Raw genomic sequence first — 17,278 nt, 5'->3', positions numbered from 1 at the left:
GGGACATTCTGACCTTAGTTTTTTTAAAAAATATCTTTACAGTAAGTAATTATTCAGTATTCATTATTGAAAGGAACTAGGTATTAATGTAAAGTAAGAAATATATATGTAGTGAAGTGCTGCTGGATTAAGTTTGTCAGTATTTTATTGAGGATTTTCGCATTGATGTTCATCAGATATATTGGTCTAAAATTTTCTTTTTTCGTTGTGTCTCTGCCAGGTTTTGGTATCAGGATAATGCTAACCCTATAAAATGAGTTAGGGAGGAGTCCCTCTTTTTCTATTGTTTGGAATAGTTTCAGAAGGAATTGTACCAGCTCCTCTTTGTACGTCTGGTAGAATTTGGCTGTGAATCTGTCTGGGCTTTTTTTGGTTGGTAGGCTATTAATTACTGTCTCAATTTCAGAACTTGCTATTAGTCTATTCAGGGATTCAGCTTCTTCCTGGTTTAGTCTTGGGAGTGTGTATGTGTCCAGGAATGTATCCATTTCTTCTAGATTTTCTAGTTTATTTGTGCAGAGGTGTTTATAGTTTTCTCTGATGGTAGTTTGTATTTCTGTGGGATCAGTGGTAAAATCCCCTTTATTGTTTTTTATTGTGTCAATTTGATTCATCTCTCTTTTATTCTTTATTAGACTGGCTAGTGATCTATCTATTTCGTGGATCTTTTCAAAAAGCCAGCTCCTGGATTCATTGATTCTTTGAAGGGTTTTTGCATCTCCATCTCCTTCAGTTCTGCTCTGATCTTAGTTATTTCTTGTCTTCTGCTGGCTTTTGAATTTGTTTGCTCTTTCTGCTCTAATTCTTTTAATTGTGATGTTAGGATGTCAATTTTAGATCTTTCCTGCTTTCTCCTGTGGGCATTTAGTGCGATAAATTTCCCTCTGAGTGAAAAATCATTGACCAACCATTTACACATTTGGATCTATGGTGGAAAATAATTTAGTCAGTAAGTACACAAAACACTCAACTGAAAACCCTCAAGACAATAACACATTCAGGTGTCCATGTCATGCCAGTCTCCACAGGTCAGTCTCCAGTTTTAGTTGATTTTTTTTTAAACTGCAGTGTATATGAGCTGCAGGCATTTTAGTGAACTTTGAAACAGGCTTGATTCAGGAGCAGCAAGTTCTGATTTGAGCTTCAGGTTTTTTCAAGAGCCTGAACGCTTGTGATAAGACACTGAATGAAAAATAAGAGGAAACAAGAAAGTTCATGGGGCTGACTGGCTTCATTCAAAACAGGTAACAAAGCTTGACAGCTTGAATAAGCTCTCTTTGAGAACTTTTCTGAGCTGCTTCTATAAGCCAGAGGAGACCAGAAATTCATAGAAAGAAATAAAACACCAGCCTTAGATCATTTATCAGGCTCTGCAGACACCAGCTGTCAAATCCAAATGGAACTGGGTTTACTGCTGTAGGCTTGGGATGTCAGCTCAGTCACGACCTATGTTCAACTGAGGCTTTAGAAATTATGTAGTAAAACTGCCAGAAAATCAAAAGGCTGCAGATGTTTTTTCTTGAAGTACTCTAAAAGTCATAGTTAAAGGAAACAATTCTGACTTTCTTCTCTACCAGAGAAGGAGCAGCTGGAAATTCCTTGCCCTGCCAATTTTCCTTTTGGTGAACTAAGAGCATGTGTAAATGGGAGTAGAAAGGTGAAGTAACTTGAGAGTGAACTGATGGTACATCTGAAGGAACACAGCTCTGCCAAGGAGAGAAATAGGAAAAAGCATTAATATTATGTGGACAATCCTACCTGTGGGCTGCTGTGGCTGGCCTGTTCTGTAAATATACTGCCCATTATTGTGAAGACCTGAAGTCAGAGTGACCAAACTCACCCCAATCTGAACTGTCTTATGAGAGAAACATAGTGGAATTTACATCAATTCACTCATTCATTTATTCATTCTTAAGCAAATGTTTATGACACCAGGCATTTTGGTTACAGGAAATACGAGGACAAGAGCATGGACTCTGCCCTCAAGTTTCTCACAGTGCAGTGGGAGTTAGGCTTGCAAAAACAAACTGATAATATATCTGACAGGTGCCATATTGGAGAGTACAGGACAAGTGAACCATGTAGAAAGTCTCAGATTTGGGATAGCTTGATGGGGGAACAGGGGCTGCCAGTTGGCTTGACACTTGAAGGGAGAAGTCAAGTGGATGGGGAAGGCAAGAGTTTTAAGACAGGAAGCAATGCAAGCAATGGCAACTCCAAAAGGAGACACCACCAAGGTGAGGTACTTGGGGAAACGAATCACATGTATAGAATATTGTGAGTACAAGGTATTGGGGAACAAACAGCAAGAAATGAGCTTGGAAAGAAAGCCAGGCCTGATTATAAGAACCCTTGTTTGCCTTGCTAAGCCATTTGGTTTTTGTCCTCTATATCTCTGGAATTCCTTTAAATCTGAAGGTCCCAGGTCTCAACAAACACTTGGGGGTTAAGGAGGAACAAAGGCTCCATCTCTCTCCATCCTCTTCTTTCCATCTGCCACAGCTTCCATCAAAGAACTCCATTTATTTATTCTTCATACTATTATTATTATTATTTTTAAAATAGACTATGTTTTAGTGCAGTTTTAGGTTCACAACAAAACTGAGCAAAGAGTACAAGGAGTTCCCATACACCCCTATCCCCACACATGCATAACCTCCCTCATTATCAGCATCCTTCACCAGAGTGGCACATTTGTTACCAATGATGAACCTACAGTGCCACAACATTATCACTGAAAGTTCATAGTTTAGTGTTCACAACTGTTGGTTTCGACAAATGTATAATGACTTGTATCTACCACTATAGTATCATACAGAATAGTTTCACTGCTCTAAAAATCCTCTATGCCCTGCCTGTTCTTCCCTCCCTCTCCTCTACCTCCTGGAAATTACTATCTTTTTCTGTCTGCATAGTTTTGCCTTTTCCAGAATGTCATATAATTGAATCGTATAGTATGTAGCCTATTCAAATTGGCTTATTTCAGCTAGTAATATGCATTTAAGTTTCTATGTCGTTTCATCGTTTGATAATTCATTTCTTTTTAGTACTTTGGAAAAAACTTCATCCTGTGCTCAAAAACAGTTATCAAAACCTTGCTCAAGCTTGTGATAAGCCATTGAAAACCTTGCGTCAGGAATAGGACATGATCAAAGTTATTAGAAGCAATGTGAAGACTATAATAGAGGGAACATGGTTGAGGCTGGAGACTGGGAAATTAGGAATTGATGATAAGGCAGTGGTATGAAAGATGTAGAGGAAGGAAGTGATTAGGAGGAGGAATAAACAGAACTGGTGATCTCTGGATGCAGAATAGGAGGTCTTCCAGAGTGGAGGAGGATGCCCAGACTCCTGGATAAGGCATGGGGTGGATGAGCTGAAATCTCAGAGACAGGAGACACAGAAGGGAGTTGTGAAGGCAGACAGTACTGTTGGGGAATAGTGACTACAGATCCTGTGACCTCTCAACTTTAGACATCTAGAGAACAAGGGGAACTGAGTGGAGATCTCTAGGCTGGAAATACAGACCCAGGAACTTCTTACAGTTGTGAACCTATGATTGTCATTGAAAGCACCTGGAAATACAAAGGACTGAGGTGTTTGTACAGGTTTAGGACATCTGCCTCATGGAGCCTGCCTGATTGTATACTCCCTATTTTTTACACTCTGATTGCACCTTTAGCAGATCACAGTATCTGGCTAGTAGTAGGTATTCAAAAATATGTTTGAATGAATGAATGGATAGATGATCAATTGCTAAGAAATGACAAAAGGTCCACTGAGTAATTGCAAAGATCCAGCTGAAGTCAGAAATCATGAATTGCTGAGGTCCAGCCCAGTTCTTTGGCTTCCTCCAGTGGCGTATCAATGAAGAGGCAGTAGTATGGAGCAGGGAGTGGAGACAGAGAGAGGCCCAGCAACAGGGATTGTCCTAAAAGAGGGTTGGAGCCCAGGGAATGTACCACATACACAGGTGACATGGGGTCTAGGCTGGGTTTAGGCCCAGAGCTGTTTCGTCAGGGCTCTTGCTTCTACAGTTGAAAACAGGCATCTGCCCACACTGAGTTGCCCTAGAAAGTCTCACATTAGGAGCAGTAGGCCAGTTCAATTCATCCCATGGGAGGTAACACACCACAGCGTCCAGTTCCTCTGTTGTCTGTGTGTCCTTGAAAGGGCTGACTTTACCTTGCAACATTCACTGTGGAATTGGCATGCTTCCTAGCAGGAAAGTCGCCTGCAAGAAAAAAGGTACATCATGGTTAACTCGATGTGTCAACTTGACTGAACCATGGAATGTCCAGATATTTAGTCAAACTTTATTCTGGGTACTCCTATGAGGGTATTTTGGAATGAGATCAACATTTGAACCTATAGACGGAGTAAAGCCGATTGCCCTCCCGAATGTGGGTAGCCCTTTTCTAATCAGTTGAAGACCTGAATCAGTTGAAGGCATTTTTAACTCCTGTGAATAAGAGGGAACTCCTGCCTGATGATTTCAAGCTGGGACGTTGATCTTTTCTTGCCTTCAGACTCAAACTGAAACATCAGCTCTTCTTGGATGTTGAAGCCTGCCAGCTAGCTTTCCAAGTAGAACTATACCATCAGCGCCTTTGAGTCTATAACTTGCCAACTGCAGATCTTGGGATTTCTTGGCCTCCATGATCACATGAGCCAGTTCCCTATAATATATCTCTCTCTGTCTCGCCATACATACACACACAGCCTATTGGTTCTGTTTCTCTGGAGAACCCTGAAGAGTGATTTTGTTGATTTTTTTTTTTTTCAAAACATCACACAGGTGTATGCAGCCAACTAAACAGAGTCAGGTATTTGTAAGTGATAAAGGTAGGAAGATATGGAAAACCCAAATGAGGAGTAATGTGGTCACCTGCTCATTTTTCAGCTAGGCACATATTGAACCTAATGTAAAATACCATCATCCAAATGGAACTTTCCTGGGCTGTCGGTGGGTCAAGAGGACATTTTATGCAGCCCTGCCAAATAGAGTTTGACCTGGATCTAAGCAGTGAGGAAGAGAAAGAACACCCCCATGCCTTTGGGGCCCTATTTCACACATCCTCAAGGCTTTAATTCCTAGGGACTGCAAACTGATTCCAAGGCAATGTTCTGTGTCCTTTTAGGCAGCTGCTTCATGCTTTGTCCTTGAGGAAATAAAGTCATAAAGTAAAATATGTTACACGTTGGGGGACTTATACGAGTCTCTCAAACAGTGTTTCTTCCCAACTCTGGCTGCACACTGGAATTACCTGTTTAATTAAAAATTCAGATAACCTGTCTCCATGTAGACCTTTTGAATAAGGAGCTCCATGTGCATGTGTTTTTAAAATGCTGCCCCGATGTTTCTGAGGCATTATCAGGGTTGGAATACATTGTCCTATCCAGATGGAAGAAGAGAGAAAAATGTGTGAACTGATGTCCAGTGTGCCCATTGCCAGCAGCCATGATTCTTATCTATGTGGTAGCTTCCGCCCCCAGATCTAGGCCTGGGAGCTGGCCTGAGGCATTTCCAACTGGACTGGAAAGGTTCCAAAGAGGGGAATCTGCCGTCCTCAGGGCTGGCCTCAGGGCAGGTGAGTTGAGCTGGCTTTCCTGCCATTCAATTCCTGACATCTGGGGGCCAGTCTTGCCTTATGCCCCTCCCTAACCAAGAGAACTTTCTAGAGCAAAAGCAGTAAATCTTAAGAATAAACTGTGTGGGCTTCTTTTTAATGCATTCATATGTGCAGAATGTAGTCCTGGCTCATCTCCCTCTTAGTGATGCTCTGACTGCACTAAATATTTTGACACTAGGAGAACACGACATTAAATATTTAACATGGATGGTATTATTTTTATGACACCCTTCGTGTTTCCCATTCCTGTTACTTAGGCCAATATAAACTAGCCAGCTTACCTATTATAACAACATAAGAGCAGCAATAATAAATATTTATGAAGTACCTCCTAGGACACTTGAGAGGTGGTTTTAAAATGCAAGTTTTCCCTTAAAGAGTTTACCAGTTTTTCTGCGTAATACAGAGTGAACTATCTTAACTCCAAAATACCCATAGAATTTAAATGGTGTATGAATATTAAACATACAAGAGTGTTTTAGGCACTCTTTCCGGAAAGTCTAACTTGAATAAATATCATGATGCATACACATTAAAAATGAGCAGGCATATTTTCCAAAGTTGTTAAAAATATTTTTTCCTAATTTTCTGCTTTTATGGATAAAATTCTTCTTAAGAGTTGCTGACAAGTGATTGCCCTCTGAATCACCAGGGACTGCTGGCCACATGGCTTTTCCTCTGCTCACAGGAGTCTATTAGGAGTGAAGATATAGCTTAGGTAAGAATGTGGCAATCTGATATTTCATACGTTGTCAGAGTTAAGGCTTAGGGGAGAACCCAAGGAGAGAAGATAGAAGAGCCTTTACACAAAGGGGTCTATTCAACAATCTGGGCATGCAAACAAACCCAGGTATACACACAGGTATACACACCTCATCCCTCTCTGTGCAGCCACAAAGGGATAAGTAGCCCTCATTTGCCAACTTGTGATTCAAAAATAAAATAAATGGCTTCAAAACCATTAGTATTGGGGGATCAAAGATCCTCTCCAGTCCCAGACGTGGGCTATTTGCTGAAATTAATCATTTACAAAGACAATCTCACTAAAGATCACCACAGTCATGAGAGGAAGAATTAGTCCCTACAGTCACCAGCTCCTTTATGGGAAAACAGGATCAGGAAGAGGTGATATATCTTGTTCAAGGCCAGTGGTAGAGACAGTAGGCTTCCCTATTTCCTACCCCTCCCTGCTCCACTAGCAGACTTGTTCCTTATGGCTCATCTACTCCCAGCCTCCAAGCACACACAACCACTGCTGTCACCCACATCTCTTCATGTCCTGAACTTCTGCTTCCTCCTTGAAATGAGAATGGCTGCACCAAATGGGTAGGGCCCCTTGCATCTCTCACATTCAGGCAACAGTCAGGTGACATTATGAAGAGGTTCAGCATGACTCTGGGTTGTCAGCTGGGTGAAAATGTCTTTACTTTTGAACTAGAAAATGTTAGAACCTGAATGACTCCTGGCATCCATCTCCAGAGATAGGGTAGACAATGACCTATCAAAGCTCCACAGATAGACTGGGGGCCAGATTTGGCCCACAATCAGGTGCGCTTTCCCCATGAGAAATTTCAAAGTAAAGATGCAATTGAGTGCAGGCATTGTGGTCTTTGCGTAGATACCATCAACGAAGCACCTAATGCCTGCCTTCCCCTCCTTTGTGCACTGCCCTAAAGGCTTCATGAAGTCCCCATAGCTCTTGTACTTTAATCAGCAGCCTAAGGTACAACTTGTGTATATACAAGTCTATTCATACTGTTTACCTCGGGTTTGCCTTATGCATTCTACATTTATATAAAGATTATTTTTCTAAACTCTATGCAGCATAAAAACACAAGTGAAAGTTTTATCATTTCAATCAATAATGCAATTAAGCTTCTCTAACAATGAGGCAAAAAATGGAGAAACCATTTGGGTGCTGTCCGCCAGTGGGGAGGGTTGAGCCTCTGGTATGCCCAGGTGAGGAGAGCACAGGACTGCAGGCAGCCACCTCTGGAAGTGAAGAAGGAATAAAGTCTCAGTTCTTTTCAGGTCTATTAAGTATGAAGGAATCAGAAACCTTCCATAGTAAGTGAACAGAAAACCCAGCTCGAAGCAAGCCAAAACATCAGCTCTAGCAAAAACATAAATTTCTAGGCTCACATGGGAGAATTTTTAGGTTCACCTGGACAGTGGACCCATATAGGTTTATCCAGAAATTAAACTATGAATTCTGTGAGCTCCAGGTTGGTTCTGTTCTCAAGCTGCCCTGGAATTGGCAAGAGGGCTGCAGTGGCTTCAAGCCTCACATCGCATTGACTCTGGTTGGTTTGTGTATCCTTCCCTGAGCCAATCACCAAAGACTTCAGTCTCTCAAGATCCACCCAGACACTGGGGATGGGTACTTTATATCCACCCAAACTGCATTCTGGGAGTAGGAAAAGGATTCATTCTCAAAAGAAAGTTAAATAACTCTTACCTAAAGAGAGGAAATAGTGACTGATGTAGTAAGCAGATGACCACCATGAAGAGTTAAGAAGAAAATACATTCCTGGATCTGGGATGCCTTCCCTCACTTATTTTAGCTTATCTGAGCCCTTTCTATGTCATTGGTAGCCATAGTTGAAAACCGAAATTCTCCCAGCCTTTTCTAGGGCATGAGGTATGCTCAGAGTTTTGTGAGTCAACTCAATTTGCCTAATTGACAAAATTTTCCATTGCAGGGTAAATATACAGCTTTGCTTTTTAAATATAATCTCTCCTTTCTTTGTTTTTAATAATCTCAAAGTATTAGTGAGACCTAAGGCTCATTTACAAATAAAAGCTTCGTCCTAACACCTGGATGATGAAAATATGCAAAGAAGGACCTTCATGAGAGAGAAGCAGAAAATACCCCCAATACTCATTTCATATCTGACAACAAATTAAAATTAGAGGAGAAAGAGGCTACCAATACATAATTAGAGGAAACGGGTGATGAGGTAATGAGCAGTGGCTGAATTGGAGCTGACAGTCTAACCATGGGAATTTCTTTAGCTAAAGAAAAGGAAAAAGGACCTGACTTGGTTCTGTGGCTGGAATTAGCTTCATTTTTCTTCATAGTCTCTAACTTTGCCTCCTTTCCTGTATCTCCACCTTATACTTGACAATAGCCTTTCCTTTGACTGTTGCTGAGCTGTTTCTTTTGGTGGCAATGACTGTAACTGCTATCTGAAGAATAGAGGACACAGGACTGGTCTTGAGACATGTTGCTAGAGGTGACCTTCTGTCTGACTTTGTTACCTGCTCCCACTGTCCTTGGGGTAAGAGGGAGGAGCATAGCAGCCCCCAACCCCACAACCTTTTTAGTGCCTCCCAGGGAGAACTGGTTGACTGTCCTGGCCCTGCTGATGGATTTGCTGCCTCAGATGTCACCTGTGTCTCAGTTTGTGAACTCTTAGACACTGCCACTGACTCAGTCATCCATATAAAGCATGGCCAGGCATTCTTTCTGTCAATCATTCACGTGTTCATGTATTTCACAAAGATGCAGTAGACGTGGTGCTGGGGAGACAGGGAGAAAAGACACACAGGTGCCTGCCCTCACAAAGACTATCTAGCAGGTGGAGGAGACCTGGTTCTTGGGATGGATCAGATCCTTGGGCTATGTGCCCCCAAAGGACACCCAGCATTTTTTACTTGTGTTTGCTGGTGATTACTTTCTTAGCCTAACTTATTTCATGCTAGATTATCAGTTTAGAACACATGCCTTGAACAGAGAAGAAGGTTCTCAATATACACTCATTTATGGAATGATGAATGAATGAATGAATGCAGCACCACACAGTCAGTACTCTGAAGGACATATGAAATGTCATGGAAACATGTGCAAGGGCTGCCTAAGCTAGGATTGAGGGAGGTAATGGAAGGCTTCCTGGAGGAAGAGTAGTAAAGGATAGGGTAGGAAGGGGCCAGGTCAAGGAGAACACAAGGAAAAGAAAAGTTAAACACGAATTTGATAGACAGAGAGAGTCAGAGAGATAGAGGTACAAGACATAGAAATGGCCCAGATGAGGAATTGACAACCTCTTTTGGGGGAATAGGGGAAAGTGCTGCTGGAAGCCACCTGATGTTGAAGGATGAATAGCAACCTGTCAGCTTGATAAGGGAAAGAAAGCCACAGGTATATCTTGTTAAAATTTGAGCTCACCCCTCACCTCAGGTTTTGGCTTGATTGTTACTTTCCTGAACATTCAAGTCTGGGCTAGAGGCTTCCTGCAGGTTCCCATCACAATCCTTCTTACCAGTATTTTGCCCTGCTGTTGTGATTATTTCCATATTTGCCTGCCTTACCACTGGATTGAGAGTTCTAGGAAAAAGAGACCATTACTATCATTTACCATTTTGACACCACCATCTGGCATGGTTCTGGGGGAACACTGGGGCTTAATAAATATTTCCTAAGTGAATTAATACATACATTTCAGGAAGAGGAGAAGCATGGAAGCCTCAATTAGCATGGCCTGGAGAGGGAACCATGGAGGGAAAATGATAAAAGAGGACCTCAGAAACATTACAAAAAGCACCGAAGCCATGTCACAAAGCTTGGTGTTTATCTGTTGTGTGACTGGGAGTCATGAAAACATTTAACTCTGGGAGTCACTTGGCCAGATGCATTTTAGGAAGCTCATCCTGGCCACAGTGCAGATGGCAAGGTGAAGAGGGTTGAGAATAGAGGCAGGGAGACGGGCTCAATGACTTGAGTATTCTCATTTTTACAGAAGATTAAATGTAGCAATACATCAATTGTCCACTCACTGTAAGCCCAGCTCATCATATTGTGAATGTATACAGATAGCCCATATGGAAGGTATATCAGGACAGTAAGATAAATGAAGCTTGACCAAACTAGCAAAAGCAGGTAGAGAAAATACAAAAGGAAATGCTTTAAAAAACATAAAATAACGTATCAGAAAAAGATCTGTAACATAGGTGTCAACATAGTAAACGACAAAGTTTCTGAGATTGGGTGGGGGAAAATGCTAGTTCCTAGATATTTTCTGTAATGAAAAAGGCAAAGATAAATAGAAAATAAATAAATGGGCAAAGAGACAAATCAAAGAAGAAAAGGAAATCAAAGTTGGGATGTAAAATGAATATGAAATAAACAAAGTAGAATTCAAGGCAAAGAAAAGACATAGTAATGAGAGGTGATAACTGGTGGAGTGAAGTCCCTGAGAAAGAGGAAGGAGAAGGGATCCAGAGGATACATGGAAAAATCAGCCTTGGATAGAAGAGACACCATTCCTCAGTGGCAGGAAGAAGGGAGGAAATGATGGTACTGTTTTAGTTTATGTTCTCTTTGAAGCAGGCTCTGAAACAAGGATTTGAAGGTGAGTAGTTTGAAGATATTTTTGAGATATGAGATTGGAAAGGGAAGGTGATAAAGGGTGTATAGTCAAGTCAGTGCTGGTGTGAGTAACTGAAGCTGGAACTCCGCTGGGGACTCTGGAGCCAGTGTGGAATGCACACCAACCTGAGAGTGAGGGAGGTGGAGTGTTTCTATACCAGAGAGTCGTCAAGCACCTGGAAACCCCACGGGAAACAGGCAGGTCATTAATTGTGTCTCCTTTGGGTCAGATAGTACATACGGCAAGAAGTAGAGGGGGTTATAGTTTGTCTTCTTTTATTTTCTTTGTGAAGCAGGGGGTGCTGTTACCTGCTGAGGTTAAAGGAAGTGGAGGTAGGACCTGAGGTTGAGAAAAGTGGGTCACGTTTGAAATGCACACATTGGAGAAAACTGACTAGAAAACAGAGGACCGTTGCGAGTCTACGAGGGACTAGAGACAAAGAATTTACAATGTGTCTGTCTCTATCGTTTGTTATTTTCTCCAGCACAGCTCAACACCTTGGTAATAAGTCATGAGCAGCCAGACGATCAGATTTATAAGGAAGTGGCTTTTTGTTAGGCAGGTACAATGAAAGGACAGTGAATCGATGGACTTGAGAATAAAGCAAGAGAACCTTCTAAGTGGTGAACCACATCATCTAGCTACCCTGACCCTCCTGGATAAGGAAGAAATTGAAGACAGAGATTAGATAGAAGAGAAGGCAAAGAGTCTGAAGTCAGAGTATGTGGGGAGAATGTACAAGATCTGCAAGAGTGAGATTCTAGTGTGTGGAGGTTAATGACCAGATCTTACATATATAAATATGTTTGGAATTTAAAAAGGCACACCTTCACCCAAGTTCTGTTGTGTGCATGTTCAGTTCTGTTTTTCATGGCAGCTTTGCTATCTTCTAGTATTTTCACCCCATCAACATTTTCTTCTGTTCCATCTAATATTCAATGTCTGTCTTTATTTTATTTAAGTTCTGGGGTACATGTGCAGGATGTGCAAGTTTGTTACATAAGTAAATGTGTGCCCTGGTGGTTTGCTGCACCTATCAACTCATCATCTAGGTATTAAGCCCAGCATGCATTAGCTATTTTTCCTGATGCTCTCCCTACCCCTGCCTGCCTCCAAAAGGGCCCAGTGTGTGTTATCCTCCCTGTATCCATGTATTCTCATTGTTCAGCACCTACTTATAAGTGAGAACATATGGTGTTTGGTTTTCTGTTCCTGCATTAGTTTGCTGAGGATGATGGCTTTCAGCTCCATCCATGTCCCTGAAAAGGACATAAACTCATCCTTCTTTATGGCTGTATAGTATTCCATGGTGTATATGTGCCACATTTTCTTTATCCAGTTTATCACCGATGGGCATTTGGGTGGACTCTATGTCTTTGCTATTGTGAATAGGGCTTCAATGAACATATATGTGCGTGTATCTTTATAATAGAATAATTTATATTCCTTTGCGTATATACCCAGTAATGGGATTGCTGGGTCAAATGGTATTTCTGGTTCTAGGTCTTTGAGGAATCGCCACACTGTCTTCCTCAATGGTTGAACTAATTTACATTCCCACCAACAGTGTAAAAGTGTTTCAATTTCTCTGTAGCCTGATCAGCATCTGTTGTTTCTTGACGTTTTAATAATGGCCTTTCTAACTGCCATGAAATGGTATCTCATTGTGCTTTGATTTGCATTTCTCTAATGATCGGTAATGTTGAGCTTTTTGTCATATGTTTGAAGGGTGCATAAATATCTTCTTTTGAGAAGTGTCTGTTTGTGTCCTTTGCCACTTTTTAATGGGGTTATTTTTTTTCTTGTAAATTTGTTTAAATTGCTTGTAGACTCTGGATATTAGACCTTTGTCAGATGGATAGATTGCAAAAATTTTCTCCCATTCTGTAGGTTGTCTGTTCACTCTTATGATAGTTTCTTTTGCTGTACAGCTCTCTAGTTTAATTAGATCCAATTTGGCAATTTTTGTTTTCGTTGCAATTGCTTTTGACCTTTTTGTCATGAAATCTTTCCTGTGCCGTGTCACAAATGGTATTGCCTAGATGTTCTTCTAGGGTTTTTATAGTTTTGGGTTATATATCAATGTCTGTCTTGCATATATTTTAAAAAATTGAAGTTTATATGTGGAAGTTTGTGATATCCACAATGTCCTAAATGCATGTAATTTCTATAACCAGTATAAATTTAAGAAAGATTAGACTTTCATTCAGAGGGATTAGTGACTGCTGTGTTGCTCTTCCAACTGACCCACTGGAATCACATGAAGACAGTGGATTCTCAATTACCTCTGCTAAGAGAGGGGAACTGTGACATCGAAAATCTAAGTGTATTTTAATTTGTCTTTGGAATGCATTTTCTATTTCTATTTCTATTTGAATCTGGGTGTCACAGGCATAACATGTCAGTGGAAAATCAAGAGTCATCTACAGTTAATAAAATATATAGGAACAATATAATGATCTAGTAGCCCATCTTGGAGTAGTATTCAGTTATGCTTTTAGATCCCCATAATAAATTAATCATTCTACATGGCACCAGTGGGAGAAATTCCACCCTGACCCTATCAAAGTGATGCGTCCCACTTTCACCCTATTCTAGCAGGAGTGGTGGCCCTTGTAATCTTGTCCCAGAAAACAAGACTACTGATATTATTTTTTTATTCCACATTTTTTTAAAGTTCTGCTAAGTTTCTTTTGCTACAGTCATTTACTGCTACTGGAATTTTTGAAGAAGGTTAACAGTACTAATAAAATGAAGGGCAAAACACCAAAGAGAATCTTGAAGGAATAGTCTGTAATTCTTTATATGGTCAGCTCTAAAGACCCTGCAAGGTATTACAATCTCCATTTTGGGGTCAAGGCCACCTTCTACCTTCTAAATTGTTCTTTATCCTCTGGGACCAGAATTTATTTGTCTCTCTTCCTGTCACTCCAAGGTTTCTTACTGTATTGGGACCTCATAGAGTTCACTCCTGCAACATCCCAATCCACTGCTTAGACCAGTTGTCCACTCTGGCTGCCATTACAGTCACATGGGAGCTTTTTAAAAAAAAAAAAACACCTCTGCCTGGGCCTTTCCTCAGACCAATCAGACCAGAATCTCTGGGTTGGAGCAATACATCAGCTTCCCAGGTGGTCCTCCTAAGTGGGCCACAGCTGAAGATCACTGGCCTGGATGAGGATCTCCAAATTCTGGCTTCCTGTGCAGCTGAAAGGTGGCCTGACTCCCCACTGAGTTGCTTGCTCATCTGATGACTGAGTCTACTGGAGGGCTTGAGCACCTGAGAACAGTTTGCTTCCTAGGCAGCATGCAGGAAGCACAGCCAGAGAGCAGGGCAGATGCCACTTTTGGTGACCAATGAAAACAGCAAGTGGCAGGTGAGGTGTTTGTTTTTCACTTAGCTTTTGTCCCCAGTTAAAATTTAGAATTTTGAATCATGTTTGAATGTTTTAGTCTATTTATCATTCTCCATGTGTCACTTCAGAATAATTCATAATAAATAAATTTTCCTAAGCTGTGTTAAGATGGGTATGTGGTTAGAATTTAGACATTCCAATGTCAACCTTAGCTTTCACTGTGGGTTCTGAAAAAGTTGTTTACGTTCTTTTGGAACTTTATATTATCCCTTTGGAGCTAATAAAGATAGTAGCATTTAGTGAGCACCCTTTGTATGCTTAGTACTATTCTAAACACTGGCATAAACTATTGAAATCATTAACAGTGTAGGCTATGTCATCAGACTGGACTCACATCCTGGCTCAGACACTTGCCAGCAAATAAACTCAAATCACGGATTGGTCATGCATTTTAAACAAGATAATGTCTATAATGGGTATAGCACTGTGCTTGGCACAATGTAAATTCTCAAACAAAAGTGTTAATTTGCATCATTGTCATTTTTTTAGTTCTTACAGTACTGTAAGTAGGCGTCATTATCCATTTTAGAGATGAGCAAAGTCTCAAAGGGAACTAATCTATGGGCATAATCAATCTCAGGCATATTTGAAAGAAAATGAAAAACCTATCCTTCAGGGTTGTTGGAAAATAAATAATTTCAGAATGTGTTACCCAGCCTGGGAGATAGTTAACCTGCAAAACTGAACTCTGTTTTGATGTTGGTGAGACAGTGATGAACAAGACAGACAGAAACTCTGTCCTTGAGGAGTGGACCCTAAAATCTCCATCTGACTTTCACACCATCATGCAGTGTGCACACAGGCCTTTTGACGGCACAGCCTTCACCACAGATGTATACTCTTCCCGAGTTAACAGAAAGTTCTACTCTATAAAAGTAAGCAGTCCTGAGGTTCAGGCCAATCACAAAATAATAAAAAAATGGAGCATCACCAGATGAGATCTTTGATCTCCAGGAGTGCCCCTGGGAACATTTCGCTTGTTTCCCACAGCCAGGGTTCCTGGTGCCAACAGGAGAAGCTGATGCCATCAGTGCTTTAAGATGGCAAAGGCAAGCCTCATTCTACCATCATAACTCCGTGGATCAATGCTGACCTCCCAGCCACCCTCCAAAATGTTCTCCCATTGTGTGTGTATTCAGGTGTGGTGGCTAGCGAGGACCCAAATCACTAACTTACATAAAGGCCAGGAATGGATTCATTTAGAATAACTTATTTTCAAGCAATGAATTAATTAAGAAAAAAGCATCTGCAAGCAATAAATCAATTCATTGAACATTACTTCTTTGCTCATCACTTTTCCTCTGTTGTTCTTGAATTCAGTCATTCATAAACATTTCATAAGCACCTCCTCTATGCCAGGTTTTATATAGTCTCTGGGGACACAGAGTTCATCCTGAGATGTTGGTAATTTTGAAAATGTCTCAAGAAGGCCTGCCTTGTGCATTTGAGAATAATCCAAAATACTATTCCTATATAAATATAACATTTATATTCTTTGATGTCTCCAGTTACCTAAATTTCTGGAAAACGTTTAATGTAGCTTATTAGGAAATGTCACTTCATTCCTGTACAGTTGGGACTATGGTTATAACATCACCCTCTCTATGCCAAAGCCTGGCTGCGAATACCAGCATTCTTACAATGGAAACTTGTCTCCAAGCCAGGCTGCCAGGAGCTGTTCTTTGCTTCTCCTGAACCATAATTAATTTTTTAGTATAGTCTATCATTTCAAAAGAGAATGACTCTGTACAATTTGGACTACATGCAATCTCCCAAGATTGAAGATCTACCAACATAGTTTTATAATTTACTATTGTTCCATTTCCTTCTTTGACATGTTCAATTTTTGCATATAATTACTGCAAAGGGAAGAAATAGACTTAGAAATAGACTGAGTTGGTGCATAGAAGGAGAAACTATGCAGAGTTCTATGGGTGATGCAAAAATATCCTGTCCACTTGATACAGCTATACATTTTCTTTAGGAAAAGGACATTGTAGATTTTTTTAAAGCTGAAATCATTAACAGTTGGTATCTATCAGGCACAGACAAAATAAGCTAATCCTTATATGTAAATCTGTAAATCTACAGGGAAACATGAGAATTGGGTAAATTTGAGTGTAATATGATTGGGAACTTTTTAAATCTTCAGGTTTTTGCTAAATTATCCCTTCTATATTCCCTCAGTATTAATTTTTCTGTTTTAAAAGCTTCTTAGTCCAAAAGTACATGAATCATTTTATATCCCTCTTTGAGTTTTTATTATATTTAATACTCTAAATATCATGAAGTTCATACATAACTCAAGAAGAAGAATTTGAAAGGACTCTTGCAGGATATTTTTCATTCTTTTTTTTACAATGAATTATCTCCTTTTCACTGAGAGAGTTTATTTGCTTTGCCATGGAAGTAAAATGTATTCCCAAGCAGATTCTGACAGCTCTATAAGCACACACTGTGTCGTTTACGTACAGATAGAACTAGGGTTATTCCAACTTACTACTGTTTGGGGGAGAACAATTCACTGAACCATCAAAAAAATATATCCCTGCACAAAGATAAAGATTTGACATTAACTTTTCACAGACGAAAGAAAGTATAAACAAGGTCACATTGACTTTCAAACTTCTTGACAGTAGGGTTTTTCCAGAGACTTCTTATTCATAGTGACTTACTGTGAAAAACCAAAAGATAAATCAGAAAGAAAAATATGTATTTGAACATATACTATATTCCAGACACTGCAAATAATCCACAAGAAAAAAATTTTTCAATCTTAATAATAGATCCCATTTTAGAAGAAGATATTGAAAATATTTAAATTGGCTGGACGCGGTGGCTCACGCCTGTAATCCCAGCA

The 17,278-nt window shown here is 40.3% G+C and overlaps 1 protein-coding gene and 1 long non-coding RNA gene across 3 annotated transcripts in view; one reads left to right on the top strand and one right to left on the bottom strand.

Moving 5' to 3' along the window:
• KCNAB1 (potassium voltage-gated channel subfamily A regulatory beta subunit 1) overlaps positions 1 to 17,278 on the top strand; it is a 389,333-nt gene that overhangs the window by 287,858 nt on the left and 84,197 nt on the right. The window lies entirely within an intron of this gene.
• LOC103788758 (uncharacterized) overlaps positions 2,492 to 17,278 on the bottom strand; it is a 55,747-nt gene continuing 40,960 nt past the window's right edge. The window contains exon 7 of the long non-coding RNA XR_008477453.2: positions 2,492 to 4,234. This is a non-coding gene — a long non-coding RNA (uncharacterized LOC103788758). The remainder of the gene's footprint in view (positions 4,235 to 17,278) is intronic.

Source organism: Callithrix jacchus, chromosome 17 (genome assembly GCF_049354715.1).
Source record: "Callithrix jacchus isolate 240 chromosome 17, calJac240_pri, whole genome shotgun sequence".
Taxonomy (NCBI): Eukaryota; Metazoa; Chordata; class Mammalia; order Primates; family Cebidae; genus Callithrix; species Callithrix jacchus.
The sequence above is the reverse complement of the archived record's forward strand: the minus strand, read 5'-3'. Positions and strand labels throughout refer to the sequence as shown.